Source organism: Nicotiana tabacum, chromosome 6 (assembly GCF_000715075.1).
Source record: "Nicotiana tabacum cultivar K326 chromosome 6, ASM71507v2, whole genome shotgun sequence".
Classification (NCBI taxonomy): Eukaryota; Viridiplantae; Streptophyta; class Magnoliopsida; order Solanales; family Solanaceae; genus Nicotiana; species Nicotiana tabacum.
Genome location: NC_134085.1, coordinates 43,177,495 through 43,194,647, shown reverse-complemented (window position 1 = coordinate 43,194,647; position 17,153 = coordinate 43,177,495). Strand labels below are relative to the sequence as shown.

The 17,153-nt window shown below is 35.2% G+C and overlaps 1 non-coding gene across 1 annotated transcript; it reads right to left on the bottom strand.

Annotated features, from left to right (window-relative positions):
- Positions 1 to 253: 253 nt before the first annotated feature.
- On the bottom strand, positions 254 to 1,136 carry LOC107800365 (uncharacterized). Its single transcript, XR_012710106.1, has 2 exons — positions 998 to 1,136; positions 254 to 568 (listed from the first exon to the last, which is right to left on the bottom strand). It is a non-coding gene; the product is annotated as an uncharacterized LOC107800365 (transcript).
- Between the last annotated feature and the right edge of the window lie 16,017 nt (positions 1,137 to 17,153).

Below are 17,153 nucleotides of genomic sequence, written 5' to 3'. Positions count from 1 at the left end.
TATTTCCATTTTATTTCGGAGTTTTGTATTTCTTTCAAAACCTTGTATTTAGCTTGATTTAGTCACTTATGTACTCGTAACACCAAATCTTAGGGTGGTTTACATTATGTTATTGATTAGTTATCAAATATTTATTGCTTTCCTTTCCGTATTATGTTGTTGTGTTGGCTTGCCTAGCAAGCGGTATTAGGTGCCATTACGACCCCAATTGATTGGGATTTTGGGTATTAACAGATCAACTTTATATGTGTAAGAAATAAGAGTTTCTCTTCCAACTCGTTTTAGAATGATTACTGTGACAAAATCAAGAAGACAAAAAAAAAAAAATGTGTCCGAAAAACCGGAACAAAAGTTGCCTCCACGAGGCAGAAGTTTTACTATAATCAGCGACTGGTCATACAATCACTGAAGGAAAGTGAAGCCCATAAGCTTTGAATCATGGATGACCTTTACTTTGAGTATAAATATAGTCAATATGAGCCTCCATTGTCCTCCTCTTCAAGCAATCCTCTTCCTCTACTCCTTCACATATTCCTTCATCATTTTCAACTTTATCATCTCTTGCATCCTTCCCACATGATCACTCAATATTAGTAAACGGAGAAATATCAAGAACTCGTAATTCTATAGTGATGAATTAAACTCCCTTTGTTTTAAATTATGTGATATTTCGCGTATTGAGAATTATTTGACTAATCTTCCAAACTTGAATTAGTTAAGCTCAATATTTTGAAATTAAAATTAGATATTCGAAAATTATACGAAAAAGTCCTATAAAATACAATTCTTCTCGTATCGATATGATAAAAATATATTTTAAAATGTTGATCAAATATCACATAGTTTGAATCTCGAAAATCAAAATGTGTAAACAAATTAAAACAGTGGAAGTAATGGGCTAATTTGATCTGCGTGACAGAGGTAGTATCTGTTAATTTAACGGAATCGTGATTTTCGAAAAAACAAAAAAGGTACAATAATTAAGATATGGACTTACTTTGAATTGTGCTTTCATCAAAGTGGAATCAGGGCGAGCTGCAGATTTGAGATTGAAGCACAGGAGAATGGCCACAAGGAAAAGTGCGCTAAACTTTGACATGTTTTTTATGCCTGTTTACGAGAGAGAATTGTTTTCTTGGTTTGGTTCAATTTTAAAGATGCTAGCAGAAATTTATAGGGAAAGAAAGGTTCTTTTTTCTATACATGTGTCAAGGCTTGATTGGATTTGAAGAATTCCTGACCATTCGCTTTTAGCTATGTGGGTCTTGAACATAGTGGAAAACTACTCCACAAAAGTTAAGTTAACAAGTCAAATTGTACTTGTCAGAAATGGGAATTAATGCCAGATTGAGAAATTATCTCAATTACTCAAATAGTCACTAACTATTTCAAATTATCTTTAAAGTTACTTTACTTTCGTTTGTAACAACAAAGTCACCGAATTATGCCTATTACATTCAAAAGGTCACTCAACTACATTTTCCAAATTTTGGAGTGTCAAATACCTATTTAACCCTCTAAATTATAAATATTTATCTTCTTTTGTTTTTTTTAAAAAAACTTTTTAATATTATGATTTTCTCTTTTAATTTATATTATGGACTTACCTATAGAATAAATAAATATTATTTATAAATTAAAAAAATAGAAAGTATTTAAGTATATATAATGCTGGAATAATAAAATAATGAGCATAGTAAAAAAAATAATTAGAATAATATGTTAGTAATAATAATTTTAGTATTAAAAACAAAATTCAAAAATTTATTTGCACAATTCAGAATGAAAGAAAATAAATATTGTAAAATATATATATTCCATGCACGTAATATAAAAATAATTATTTAAATAAAAATATTTTTATAATATACATTATATATTCTTGAAAATTATGCTCAATTATATTATATATATTCCATGTACGACTTAACATAACATATTTTACTATATACAGATAGTTCCTCTGCTTTCCGGTGATATAACTTTGTGTTGTCGGAAAGTTGGTAGAAATATAATAATATAATTGTGCATAATTTTCAAGAATATATAATGTATATTGTAAAAATACCTTTATTTAAATAATTATTTTTATATTATGTGCATAGAATATATATTTTACAACCTTTATTTTTATTCATTCTGAATTGTGTAAATAATTTTTGAATTTTTGTTGTTAATACTAAAATTATTATTACCAGCATATTATTCTAATTATTTTTTTTTACTATGCTCATTATTTTGTTATTCCAGCATTATATATGCTTAAATACTTTCTATTTTTTTAATTTATAAATAATATTTATTTATTTTATAGGTAAGTCCATAATATAAATTAAAAGAGAAAATCATAATATTAAAAAGTTTTTTATTTAAAAAAAAGGAGATAAACGTTTATAATTTAGAGGGTAAAATAAGTATTTGGCAATCCAAAATTTGGAAAATCTAGTTGAGTGACCTTCTGAGTGCAATAGGCATAGTTCAGTGATTTTGTTGTTACAAACGAAAGTAAAGTGACTTTAGGAGATAATTTGAGATAATTGAGTGATCATATGAGTAATGAACTAGCAATCAAACAAACATAATTGATGCACCTAAAACAGAGGAATGAGATCACGAATTCGGCAAATCACATGGAATTCATAGTTAGGATCAAATCCATCTCCTATAACTTATATATAAGTATTAGCATCAAATTATTAGTAGTATAGCAAAGGTTTATAGCAACTTAAATTGGTTGAACATATTACATGCCCTTTCTTTTCGGTTTTCTGCTCGAGGGATTAATACATTTGACCTAATAAACTGGTTGAGCAATCAGTCGTAGCCATTGACCCCAGCAGCTATAACTCTAGCAATTCCAACTCACAGACAATGTTTTGTGGCAAAAGACCTAACTACGTACGTACAAGATATTTCATCATTTACTTCTTATACCTACTTACATGTTCATCCGACACTTTAATTTTTAATAACCAAAGTAAATGATTTTCAGATAACGCATTCACCAAGTATATTTTGATCACAAACTTCTCTTTCGTATTTTGATCATTGAGATTGTCATGGTCATTTCGTAAATAAATACTGAGGTTGTATTTGTTCGCAACAAACTTTCGTAGTACTAATAATGAACTGCAACAAAAATAATATGAAGAAAAAATAGACTTTATTGATAAATATTTGTGAGTAAAATTCTACATATCCCTTAATTCTCCTCTCTAAAATTCTCCGTGATTCGAGGGCTTGGAAGCGACTTTCTCGAATGTAGGACGATGCAGACCTCCTTGTATGTATTTAATCGTCAAGAACGTCGAGCAACACTTTATTATTACGGGTTGATCTCCGGAAAGAACTCTGTTGATCACTCCGTTGTTGAAGAACTATGCACTTGATGATTGATCTCTCCGTTTGTGGATGTCTTCACCAATTGCGGAATGCTCTTCTCCAACTCTAAATGTCCCCAGAGAGTTATGTAACCCCTCTATTTATAGTTGTAGAGAATGGATAATCCAGCTATATATGAACTCTCCTGCTTGATTCTGATTCGCTCATGTGAGTCATCAAACCTACTACACAAGTTATGTGATAAACTTGCTTGTGAATTGCAAAGACACGTCATATTATACACTTGGCGAGCTTTGGTTGGTCATTGTTTTTTGACTGGGATTGCCACATCATTTAACACGTGGCGTCACTTTTTTGGCTTGGAGTATGACTGGATATGCCATGTCATTTGACACATAGCATGAGTCGGCCTTAAGATGAAATGAACCTTGGGCTTAAAAATATTAAAATAAACTTATTTAATTTGTAAAGTCCACATTAAATATTTGACCCAAAGTAATTTAGAATTTAATCTAAATTTTGGATGGACTAAATTCAATAATTTTTACATGTCTACATATGCGCCTTACTTCAAGTCTTGTCGCAATATAAACTTGTCGAGTTTTGATGAAGAGGTTTGAAGTACCGGTGAATAACACAATCCTTTGAATCCAACTCTAGTATTTTCTTGAGACTTATTTCAAGTGTGGTTTGAAGGGATTGACTCTTGGTTTCTTGTAATGCTAAATGGATAAATATCCAAAGTTAATATTATATTCTTGCAATCTGATTTATCTTACTTGCTTCCAAGCCCAAAATTAATGCACATTGAGACACATTCAAGAATATTGATAATTTTGATTCCTTAAAGAAATAAAATTTTATCACTTTAAGAAACCTACAACTCATGCACTTCTAATTAGACTGGGAACACCGCCCTTAAGCATCTATAAATAGACAAGAATTGAGCCCTCAAAACACATAAGAAGAACATGATCACCACGAGCTAGGGGAAGAAAATTGCAGTCTTTGAAATCTCTAGCCAAGTATCTTTTTTTTTTTTAATTTCATGTACTTGCCTTAATTTTTGCAATGTACTACTATTTTTTTTTTCTTGTAGATTTCTACTACAAAACAATAGCAGGCTACTCGGGTATGGATGAGCCATCCTTGACCGCATTGGTTACACAGAGGAGTCGTGCTGCAACCCCAATGATTATAGAGAAGAGTCATGCCGCAACCATATTGATTACACTGAGGGGCCATGTAATTTAGATTACCAGGCCTCATGGACATATGCTCGATCATGATAAGTTTGATATTACCGCTAAGTCAATTTTTTAATGAAGACAAAGTATTCAGAGACAACATCTCAGTAGGGATGTACGACGCTAGAGCAGCCCCTATACTCAATAGAGATAAACTAGAGCACCAAAAAGCTTCGTGCACTATGCATTGTAGGCTCGCATCTCTTCCTCTTTTTTTGCAGGCTTACAAGGACGTGACGACAAAGGCTTTAGATTCCTTCACAAGCTGTGCTCGCTCGCTCTAATGGAAGATGCTCGATTTTGTGATGTAAAGTTGTTCATCTTATACCATTGGAAACTTCTTTCCAAAATCCAAATTGGAGAGGACTAGGCGTACTGCACTGCTATTCATCATGATGAATTAAACTGTATATCATAATGTTCGCCATGTTGATTTGGAAGATCGCGTTGTCAGCCTCGATATCTATCATATTGAATCGAAGCATTGTGTTACTGGCATTGTATCCGTAGAAACAGAAATGTCGTACTGTGGCACCGATATCCATTAATCGAACTGATTGTTGTGTTATCATGCCCAACTATGCCTCCTAAGAAGTCTAGCGGTTATTGCAAATATAATTCAGTTTATAAGTCCGGAGTCAAATCCCACAAGGAATTAACCTACTAATTAAAATCATTAGTTTCGCATGAATTCAAGTATTCAACCTTCAGAAATACTAAATAACAATTTGAATATTTACTAACTAAGAACAAAGTAATCAAGATGTAGTAATTTATAACTAATAGGGTAAATATTGTAGACAATAGTAGGAAAAGTATAGGGTTATGATTTCCTTTATTATCGGAATCTCTCCCACCATGTTTCCTATAAATTTGCATAATTATTCTTTACCGATTGTGAGTACTTTAGGTGTCATAGCTCTCTCTCTAGTAACTACCACAATTTACTAGATGTATTCTCTCGAACTACGCTAGCTAGCACTAATTCACCGCTCACTACGATTGCACCAAAGTTTCGTTATTTCTAATCTCGCCTTTAAGCCCTCTGTATTGATCTCTCAAATACTTTAGGAGTGGTGTTGTTCAACAACTACCTAAATGTGTATTCTCTCTCAAGCAATATACACACTAAATAGGCACAGTTAATTGCTAGCTCTTCAATAAAAAAAATGATAATATAGTTGAACAAGTAGAGAAAAATCAAAGTAAAATCTATATTAGAAGTAGTAGAAAATCATCCTCCAATTGGTTCCATCAAACCCTAGATGACGGGTTTAACTACTCATAATATTATGTAACATTACAATATAAAAAATCATAACCAACAACAAAAATATGAAGAAGAAAGTGAAAAACTCGTAGAAGAATTCTCCGTCTTGCTCTTTTCTTTGTGTTCTTGCCTCCTTGGGCCGAATCCGCTCTCCAAAAAATGTCTCCCCCTTTCAAAAGTGTGATTAAGGACTATTTATATGAGATAGGGTTAGCATGGGGAGAAATAATGAAAGCCCGCTTTGGAACAACCTTTTCAGGTTAGCTCGTTCACTCTCTCGTGCGTACGCGAGAGTGAACGAGCAAAGTTCTTTCCTTTTTCTTTTCCTTCTATGCCTCTCGTGCACTTCCATGCCTTTTTGCCATAATCCATGCTTTTTTCTCAAGTTTTTCCTTAGCTAGCTCGTTCACTCTCTCGTGTGCATGCGAGAGCGAACGAGCAAAGTCCTTCTTTTATCTTTTGGTCCCGAATCAACTTCTTTTGCTCATATTTTGTCAAACTTGATCCTACACATAATAATGTACGTAATGAGCATAATTTAGTACAAAAACACATATAACCACCCGTAACCACATAATTTATGAGATGAAAATATACCAAAAATATGTATTTTAGTCGTTTATCAACACCCCACACTTAAACTCTTGCTCGTCCTCTAGCAACTTTCAAAATTAAGCACAGTGGAAAGAAACAAACTTTCAAAATCTACTCAAGCATTATACTAATGACAATGGTTTATACCAACACTTAGAACTCAACATAAGAACTATTGACCTCTTACTTCAAAATTTGACCAATGCCAAGACTATTTAAGATATCTGTGCGTCTTCTTCTAACATCTTAACCTCAAAAGATGATTCCAGTACATTCCTTACTATGACTCACTTCTTGTGTCAACTCAAAATGCATGGACTTTACCAATCCTATGTAAATCATGTGCTCTAACCACAATCAAAGAGAGAAATTAGTCCACATACTCAAATATGCATTCAGGTATAATTTAAGGAATTACACATCGAAAGAATTCACTCACTCTCACAAAAAAATTCATATGCATCCCAAGGTCGTACCATAGGCTTGACCGTAGTGTATGTCTCTACTAATTTAAGCTTGCAAATTCTAGGATCAATTCGGTCTTTCCAGATTGTAATGTAGGCTAAGAGATGGGTAGGATATATTTGGATATAGTGAATAACCCTGCTAATCACTATAATACACTACACTTAACTTTCAAATACATATTTTTCATGACAAATTCAAGCAATGCTACGAAATCATATACAATTTAATCCTTCTTCTTAAAGCACGACTATGCATTCACTAGCCCGGATTAAGAGGAATAGGAGGTGTATTTTCATTTTTTTTTTTCAACAGTCTCCAACCTAGGGTTGCTCGGCCAATGATCTTCTAAAAAATGCGTGCACCTTTTGGCCTTTCTGCGGTTCAACTCAAAAGCTACCCCAACTCTCACCTTACTCTTCTAGCGACTTAAGTGCTTTCGGAGGTAAAGGTTCAAAAAGATCTAATTAAGAACAAAAAGGGAATCAGCTATTTATAGGCTCAAATGGGCTATATAAAAATAATTTTTTATGCTGGCATACTAGCTCAATGGACAATCAAAGAAACGCCTATATCATCTTCTAGATTCTTAAAACATACTTATTTCTCCTCGACTAACACACATGGCAAGTTCTATACTAACACATGATAACACAAAATGTAATCAAGCCTCACATCACAGAATGCACGTGACTCATTCCGGATGTCTCAGACCCGACTCTTAAGTTAAACAACTAAGCACAGTTATCGTATTAATTTAACACATGGAATTTATCACAGGAGTCAACAAATAAACTTAAGAGTCAAAAGAGAGTCACATAAATTCTCAGGGTATGTGGGTACATAGAACACGAAGAAGATAATCAGCTCAAATTTTACAGCTCTAAGTCCCAGCGTAAAACATGTCAAAAAAACATAGATACTCAAGTGCTTCTCATTCCATTTTCATTTCTAAAAAGAAAAGGAAATTGTTTTAATATCTTTTTTGAGCTTACTCCCTCAAGATAACGATTTAAGAAATCCATTGTCGAGAAATGTCCAAATATTTTTTAAAATTCTACCTAAAAACAACTACTATCCAGTTCAAAGAGTCATCCCTTGGAAAAGAACTGTGGCCATAATAAAAACCAAGAGGTATTATTTCTACCTAATTATTTTTTTAACATACATAACATAGCACAAGAATTCACCCAGACATTATTCTCCCACCAACACTTAAAATTGTGCATTGTCTATAGTGCACACCATATATAATAAGAGGGTAAAAGAAATTCTCTGATAGGCCAAAAGCCGAAGCATTAACAGTTTATGGAATACTCAGACTTCTCTCGGACATTAGTCTTTTGTGCAGGCACCCCACCTTAGTTCCAACCATCTTGCTTTCTTTTGCCTCTTCCCATTGGCTTGACATCTCGTGCTACTACTCTGACAAAATCAAAATAGTAATACATAAATAATAAATATATAAGTTTTAAAAAAAACTACAAATAAATAAAAGCAGTAAAGTTTGATTGCCTCCCAACAAGTGCTTGATTTAATATCATGGAACGACATGAATCATTTTTTGTCTCCACTTTGAACTTATAAATTGGACCCCAAGTTTTTCTTCAAGCTTATGATTATGCTGCTGGGGTGGTGGAACGAATCTAATTGGACCAAAAAAACAATGTAGTATTCTTCACTTTTTGCCCTTTAGATGATGTGTCTAATCCCAACTTTCTGGCAAGAAAAATTCCACAAATTAGGCACCATGTTCCTCATTCCTTGACTCCTCAAGTGGCTTGGATGACTCTATTTCTATATCATCATCCAAACACAATGTGAAAAAATACTTGTAGTGTGGACCAATGCGCTCAACTACATGAACTTTAGGACTGTCAACATCCTCAACACCAATGACACTATAGTCAACTAAATATGTATCATCAATGTCCTTGGTTAACTATAGTATCTCTTCTACAACATCGGCATTCTCAAATTCTAGTTTGATTTATTGTTGGTGTTCTACTATGGACCCCTCTATTGGCACCTTAATTTATGTCTCTAATTGACACTGCTCCTGGATACAATTCATAGTATTATCTTGTTGAGAATTTAAAGTCTCAACCAATTGCCTCACTTGTGCCTCCAGGTTAAGAATAATTGCCTCTTGCCTTTGGATAGTATCCCATTACCTATTGGTTTGTATCCCCTAGCCTTTGTATTTGCAGTTGTTTTTTATTACTTCGTTCCATGAAGAACTTTAACGTATCTTTGATCTCCTTCAGGTCGGCTTCCCTGGGTTCTTTTTCCTATTAACTTCACCAGAAAAAGTAAAACCATCATAATAAAGGGTTGTGGGAGGATAAGACATATAACCACAACCATAAAAGTGACCATCTTAACTACCATACATATCACACATATTCTAGATATAAGATTGATTTGTTGCATATTAAATATTTTGATAATTTTGCCATGGGTATTTTCCTCCACAATATGCATAATGAGGATCAGAAGTAGAATTACCAACATCAAAACTCCCATACTCCAAGATACCATGTTTCTAAAATTAACAAGTAAAACAAAAATAATAATAAAAATCTAATACAAGAAAACAAAAATAAAAGTTCAAACTTGCAATATGTACACCTATAGATTCACCGTTAGTTTCCCGGCAACGTTGTCAAAATTTTAGTCACACCAAACTATGCCTCCTAAGAGGTCTAGCGGTCGTTGCAAATATAATCTGGTTTACAAGTCCGGAATCGAATCCCGCAGTTAATTAACCTACTAATTACAACCACTAGTTTCGCATGAATTCAAGTATTCAACCTTCAGAAATATTAAATAACGACTTGAATATTTACTAATAAGAACAAAGTAATTAAGATGCAGTAATTTATAACTAACGTAGCAAATATTGTAGACAAGATTTGGAAATTCTTGGGTCCTGATTTTCCCTATTGTCAGATTCTCCCCTACCACATTTCCTATAAATTCGCCTAAGTATTCTCTATTGATCGTGAGCACATTGGGTGTCGTAGATCTCTCTCGAGTAACAACTACAATTTACTAGATGTATTCTCTCGAACTACGCTACTTGGCACTAATTCACCGCCCACTACGATCGCACCAAGGTTTTGTTATCTCTAATCCCGCCTTTAAACCCTCTGTACTGATCTCTCAAATACGTTAGAAGTGGTGTTGTTCAATAACTACCTAAATATGTACTCTCTCTCGAGCAATATACACACTAGATAGGCTTGCGAGCTCTTCAGTCAACAAAAATGAAAAAATAGTTGAACAAGAAGAGAACAATCAAATGCAAATCTATAGTAGATGTAGTAGAAAATAATCCTCCAATAGGTTCCATCAAACCCTAGATGACGGGTTTAGCTACTCCTAATATTATGTAAGATTATAATATAAAAAGTCATAACCAACAATGAAAATATGAAGAAGAAAGTGAAAAACCTGTAGAAGAATTCTCCGCCTTGCTCTTTTCTTTGTGTTCTTCCCTCATTGGGTCAAATTCCCTCTCCAAAAACGTCTCTCCCCCTTTCAAAAATGAGTTTAAGGACTCTTTACATGGTATAGGATTAGCATGGAGCAAAATAATACAAGCCCACTTCGAAATAGCCTTTTTAGGTTAGCTCGGTGACTCTCTCGTGCGCACGCGAGAGTGAACTAGCGAAATTCTTCTCTTTTTCTTTTCCTTCTAGGTATATATCTTGCGCACTTCCATTCCTTTTTGCCATAATCCGCTATTTTGTTTCAAGCTTTTCCTCATCTAGCTCGTTAACTTTCTCGTGTGCATGCGAGATGAACGAGCAAAGTTCTTTTATTGTCTTTTGATCCCGAATCAACTTCTTTTGCTCAAATTTCATCCGACTTGCTCCTACACATAAGAATGCACATCATAAGCATAATTCAATACAAAAACTCATATAACTGCCCGTATCCACACAAGTTATGAGAAGAAAGTACACCAAAAATATGCATTTTTAGCCGTTTATAATTGTGCTACTCACACCGTATCCGCAAAAATGTCATGTTGTTGGCACCGATGGATCCAAAAAAAAATTCTTATTTTTGTAGGTTTTAAAGAGAGTACAACAGCAACCTGGTCCATTGATCGATGAGACATATCTCCACTTTTCAACCTGTGAGTGTGAACATGGTGCATCTCAACCTTGCAGCTTGGCAAGCAAAAGGCTTGGAGCTGGAGCGCCGTATTCCATCCTTGGTGGGTGATTACTTGGCGCACCTTTGCAAAACTATTCATTCTTCGACGTAGGATCGCTGAAATCTCGAGTTGCTTGCTTTCAAAGAATTACAACTTGAAAGGTTGCATCCTATAAAATTCACGGATAAATTCCTTGAGGATTAGCCAGATTCGACTTTTGAAGCCGATATACATATATGAAATTTCAACTCTACAGCAATGTATGTTGTCAATTGAACACACATATCTCAATAGGAACGTCCAAATCACTAGCCTTCTGTGCCACTGGAAAGAAGACTCACAACTAAGTGTGAGCACGTGATTTTTGCTCTATGTGAATTATTCCCATAAAATACAAGAAAAACAATTTTTTTCCATTTTTTTTTACAATTTTATAGGATTTTGTGGAAATTTGCGCTAATTATTTGCATTTTTCTGTGCATGTTTATTTTGTTGAAAATCATAAAAATATCAAAAATACCATGCATGTGCATTTAGGATTTAATTTTATTTTTTTAGGTTAATTAGTAAATTATTTGTTTTATTAAGGAAATGAAAATAAAAAACTGGTTTATTTTTGCATTTTTAGTCTTTTAGTATAAAATTAGTAATTTATTATTTTAATTTAGGAGTAATTAACTTTTGTAGATATTATAGTAGATAATTAGTTTAATTTTACAACTTAGATTAATTTTGGACATTAATTTAAATTTTTAATTAAGAAAAAAAAAAGAATAAGGGAAAAAACAAAGAACAAAAGAAAGGGGAATGTCAATTTGGTCTTATAATGCAATTTGGCCAAGACCCAAATTCTAAAAACCAATCTTTCCGCCCAGGTCCAAGTCCCATGCCCGGTCCAAGCTTTCAGTCCATCAGACCCCTGAAATGATGTAGTATGGGGGAACACTACGTCGTTTTGAGTTCAGTATGGTTAAGTTAATCTTGACAATTCTTTTCATCTCATCCAACGGCCGTGAAAGTACCCCCCTTTTTCGTTTATAATTGTCCGAATGTCCTTAGAACGACCTAGGACCTGTTCATCTTCTCCTTTATCTCTTTCAAGTCAAGAACCCTAGATCCGCCGCCCCCAAAATCTCACCAGCCTAGCCGGCGGCGCAACCTCAATCTGATCCCAAATCCCTACCACACAACCACCACCCACCCTCAATTCCCAATCCACCGATACATCTCCCCAAATCCTCACCAAATTTGACCAGTGTTGGATCTAAAAATAAAGAAAAGAAAAATCTTCCAAGTCTTCGAGCTTTCAAGAACGATTTAGGCTGAAACTGGTATTGTTCGTTCGTTCTCAATGAGAACACGCGATTAATGCCAATTTTGGTTCAAATCGGAAAGTGTCAGAGGTCCGTTCAAGCCCACTGTCCGTCTTCCCATTTAGGTATCTCCGTTCATTTCTCTTTTTCACCGTCCTTTATTTTATTCCCATCCTCGTCTCCTTCTGATTCTTTCTTTTCTTTCTTGTTTTTCTGTTTAAATCATTTCTGTTTGCATGTTAGGATTAAGTCATGTTAGTTCATAGTATCTAGTTTAATAATACGGTCAACATTGTTAGTTCATTTTGATTTCATCGTCTGATTATGCTCAATTCTCCTCTTTATTTTTGTTTTCTTTGGATTTACGATATCAGGAGTTTATTGGCCTATTTTCTTGGGGGTTGTTGGTTTTAGAAAAAAATTTGGGCTTCGTAGGTCAGAAGCCCAAAGAGGGGAAGGGTCAACCCTGGTTGTCAAGCCCATGATTTAGGTTTGGGGTTTTGGTTTAATTTTGCCCATGTTGGATTGCTTAAAAGTATATATAGGGGTGTCAAGGGTTTCTTTGGTCATTTTAAATTGAGGGAATCTTTTAAAATTGCCCAGAAAATTTCCAGAAAGGTGGGGAATGGGCTGTTTCAACAAACAGGTTTTTAACTTGGGGTCTAAATTGAATTGATAAAAAGTTGGGAAGGGGTAAATGATAAATTGTGAAATCAATTTGGCTGCCCTAAACCCTGCCTATAAAAGGTTCACTTCCTGTATTTTTCTAGGAGGTCAGAATACAAAGTTAAAAACGGCTGAAAATATATATTAGCCTAAGTTTCAGAATTAGAAAAGATATAGAAATAAGAAAAAAAACTGCATTGTCTGATGAAAGGTTGAGTTAATTGCTTCTGATTCTCTTAAGTAAAAAGAAGAAAGCATTCTAAAGTTTACTGTTGGATTTCCTTGAATTTCTGATCCAAACATGGCTTGAGTTGCTGGTTGTGTGCTGTTAATTTGGCTGTTGTTGTTTGTCAACTGAAATCCTCACCCATTTTGCTTCTTTGTTCTTGATTTACAGGTATCCTCTTGGACTGAAAAGATTGTTGAAATGTAAAGTGTTTTTGGAGTATTTATAATAAGAGTTTCATTAAGTGTAACATGAACTTTCAGCTTCCTTTCATGTACTTTTTTGAATTGATATATTCATTTTAATTTGGTCTCCTTAGTTTTATGGTTATTAGGGGAGTAATGGAATGAACAATGGTCTAGGAAGAATTTCATGCACTAAGGTCTAGATTAGTCTATTTCCTTATGAGTTGTTCAGATGTTTGGATTTGTAGTGAGGTTGTGTTCTCCTTTCGTATGTGAACTTGTTTTTTTTTGAAAATCATGTTGAAGATTGGGAACTGGATCTACATGGTTTAGGCTGTTTAAGTTCATAGAGCATTTTGTCAATATAAGGTTTAGTATATTTAGTATGGAGTTTAAATTCAGTCTCATGTAACATCGATTGTGCCAAATGATTAAATTCACATTTGCAATTGGGGTTCATATTTGGTATCCCTGTTTCATGTTGTTTTAATTCTAAATAAGATTGGGCCTAGTCTGGCCTCTGAAAGGCAGCCTGCTGAGATGGGCTTGCTGGGCCTGTTTCATTCTTGTCGTTTCTAGGCTCAATCCTGAGCCTTAAATGTTCATGTGGTCATTTGTTCAAGCTATTGCAGCAAGTCATGCAGCTGAGCCTTGAGGCTGGCCTGTTTAGGCCCTTGGCTGATCCTGTTTAGTTTTGGGTCCTCATCTTGAGCCCAATTTCCCTTTAAATGTCGTCTGTTGTTATTGCAAGACTAGAACTCGTTTCCCCTCCAAATGTTAGGACATTATAGTATTTTACATGGGCTGCTCATAGCAATGCTTACTGAATTTAATTTGGATAGAACTCAAACTGCCCTTAGTCCATTTAATTAAACGTGATTCCTTTAATCAGGTTGAGGTGTGCCATATCAACAAAACATATAATTTATGGACCTCTTAAAATTTGATCAAGACTTCTTTTAGAGGATTTGAGGCGTGCCATAAGCAAATTAAATCATCCATAGCCCTCACACATGTTATAACTTAGATATTAAAAATGAACTTTGTAGTTTTCTTTAGGCGCGCTAATTAATTATCATAGTTATTACTAAAACCCAGGGGTACATTTCATGTGGTCCGGTTCTAATTTCCAACAAGGTTAAATAAAACGTGTCGTGAATCATGGGTGCATTTCATGTAGCGTGGCTTGCAATATGTTTTAAATAACCTTGAATTAATTCTTTAAATAAGTAAAAGCGGTTTTCGAAAGTTAAAAATGTACGTAGGTGTAAAATGTATAAAAATCAAATAAATAGGCTAACAATAACAGTTGAGTGACCGTGCTAAAACCACGGAACCCGGGAATGCTAACACCTTCTCCCGAGTTAATAGAATTCCTTACCAGGATTTCTGTGTTCGCGGACTGTAAAAAAGAGTCAATCTTTCCTCGATTCGGGATTTAAAACCGGTGACTTGGGACACCATAAATTATCCCAAGTGACGACTCTGAATTTTAAATAAAATAATCCCATTTCGATTGTCACTTAAATTGGAAAAAACTCCCTTATACCCTTCCGGGTGTAGGAATAAGGAGGTGTGACGGCTCTGGCAATTCTGTTGGGGATCGAACCCATAATCTCTGGTTCAGGGTTCAAGAATTCGAGCATAGAATAATTGTTATATTTGGCTTTATTTATTTTCTGGTTTTATTTACATGTTTGGGCCTAATGTGCTAAATGTTGCTTTTACTGCTTTGATATCGTTGAACTGTATATAAATTGTTACGAATCCCTCCTCTCTCTGAGTCTTCTAAATCATTTGAGAAGGGTGCGCTTCGTGTAACTTCACTTCTATTAGAGTCATATCCCAATTTTAGAACGAGGTTCGGACAAGTTGCAAAGTCGGTGATGCTTCTGTATTCCCGGTATGCTGCCCCCCTCCCCCCGGCTCGAGCTGTCCGCTCGGGTATGCCAGGTCTAGAACAAATAAACCCAGGTTTTCAAACCTAGTATAACATAGCCTCATGCTGGATCCCTAGTAGTAATGCTTGTTTGCATCATGTGCATTCTGACTTTGGGGACTCAACACAGGGGTTGGGTCCGTCTAGGACAGATGCACCCAAAATCAAAAGACCATCCTGATGCATTTTACTTACTACTTGCACATTTATTTGACTCGGATTGCATGTTGACCGGCTTCTAGAATAAGAGAAGAAATTGAGAAAAATCAAATTGAGGTGAGATAGAGGAAATTACCCGCCTATGAAAAACCTAGTATCCAAACCGAAACTCTGTCGAAATTTTCGGAAAAAAAGAGCTATTTCAAAAGTTCGTGTTGCGTCAAAATTGCCCGAACTACGCAAGTTTGATTCTCACTTGATGTGGGATACGTAGGCAACCCTCATTGGGTCCAACTCCTTTTTTGCAAAAATAACCCAAAATATGAAGTGTCGTTGTTTTGTCCGAAATAGCCAAAATGCTCCAAAAGGGCGCCGGAAGGCTGCTTTTGCAAGAATATCCACCTAAGGTCCTTTTTCGAATTTCGGTTGATTAGCAAACACAGCCCTAAAATTTTTTTTCTTGGGGTGCTAAGGGGCTGTATTCACAAAATTGTTTTGTTTCAAATTGCAATTTTCGAAAACTGGTATTCTTCTCTTGAGTCAAAGTGAATCACAGTCTTTTAATCAATCACTTAAAATAAATGTGCAGGATGAGCACGATTGAATATGAACCCTTCATAGTCCTCGAGGAGATCCCGTTAGAGCTACATATATGGTGGAATGATATGGGGGAAGTCAGTAGAAAAACCGTGATAAAAGCTTTGGGCGGTCTTATTGGTCTTCTAAATATTAAGCCGAGGAAAGATATAATTGAGGCTCTAATACCCTTTTGGGACCCAACACATAATGTGTTCCATTTTGCTGATTTTGAGCTAACTCCTACGCTTGAGGAAATAGTGGGCTACGCTGGTTTTAGTGGGAATCTCAGAAATCAATACCTGGTGGCACCTAGAACAGTGACTCTCCATAGGTTTATGGATCTGTTAAGCATCAATCGGGAAGTTCAAGACGGAAATTTGGTTAAGGGATTTTGCATATTCTACTTCTTGTACCGTCATTATGGGAATCCCCGTGGTTTTGAGATGCCAGATACCGGTCTTACTCACTCAGGAAACAAAGATAAGTGGGAAGCTCAGTGGGGATTGGCTTTTATAGTGGCATTCCTGGGAGTTTTGATTTGTCCAAGAAAGGATGAAAACATAGAATTGGGGCTTGTGGGGATAGCCGACTTCATAACTAAAAAGGCAAATGGCACCATTGTACCGATGATCTTGGTGAAGATCTATCGAGCACTGACTGTTTGCTGAGAAGGGGGAAAGTTTCTTGAGGGATGCAATATGCTTCTACAACTCTGGATGGAGGAACACCTGTGTCACCGCCCGGGGTACATGAACCTTGGTATGACCGGTCTTCAATGCATTGAAAAACATGAACAACGGGTGGATGGCTATGAGTTTCCGGAGGGTACAGAAGCATGGTTTGCACACTTGAGCTCCCTGACTGCAAACAAGATTGAATGGACATTCGGTGGCTCTCAGTCAGAGAAGTCATTTATATGTTGGCCGAGGTGTGTTTTCTTCTATTGATGGGTCTCCGGAGCATTCAGCCTTATGCCTCGGACATAGTTCTATGCTAGTTA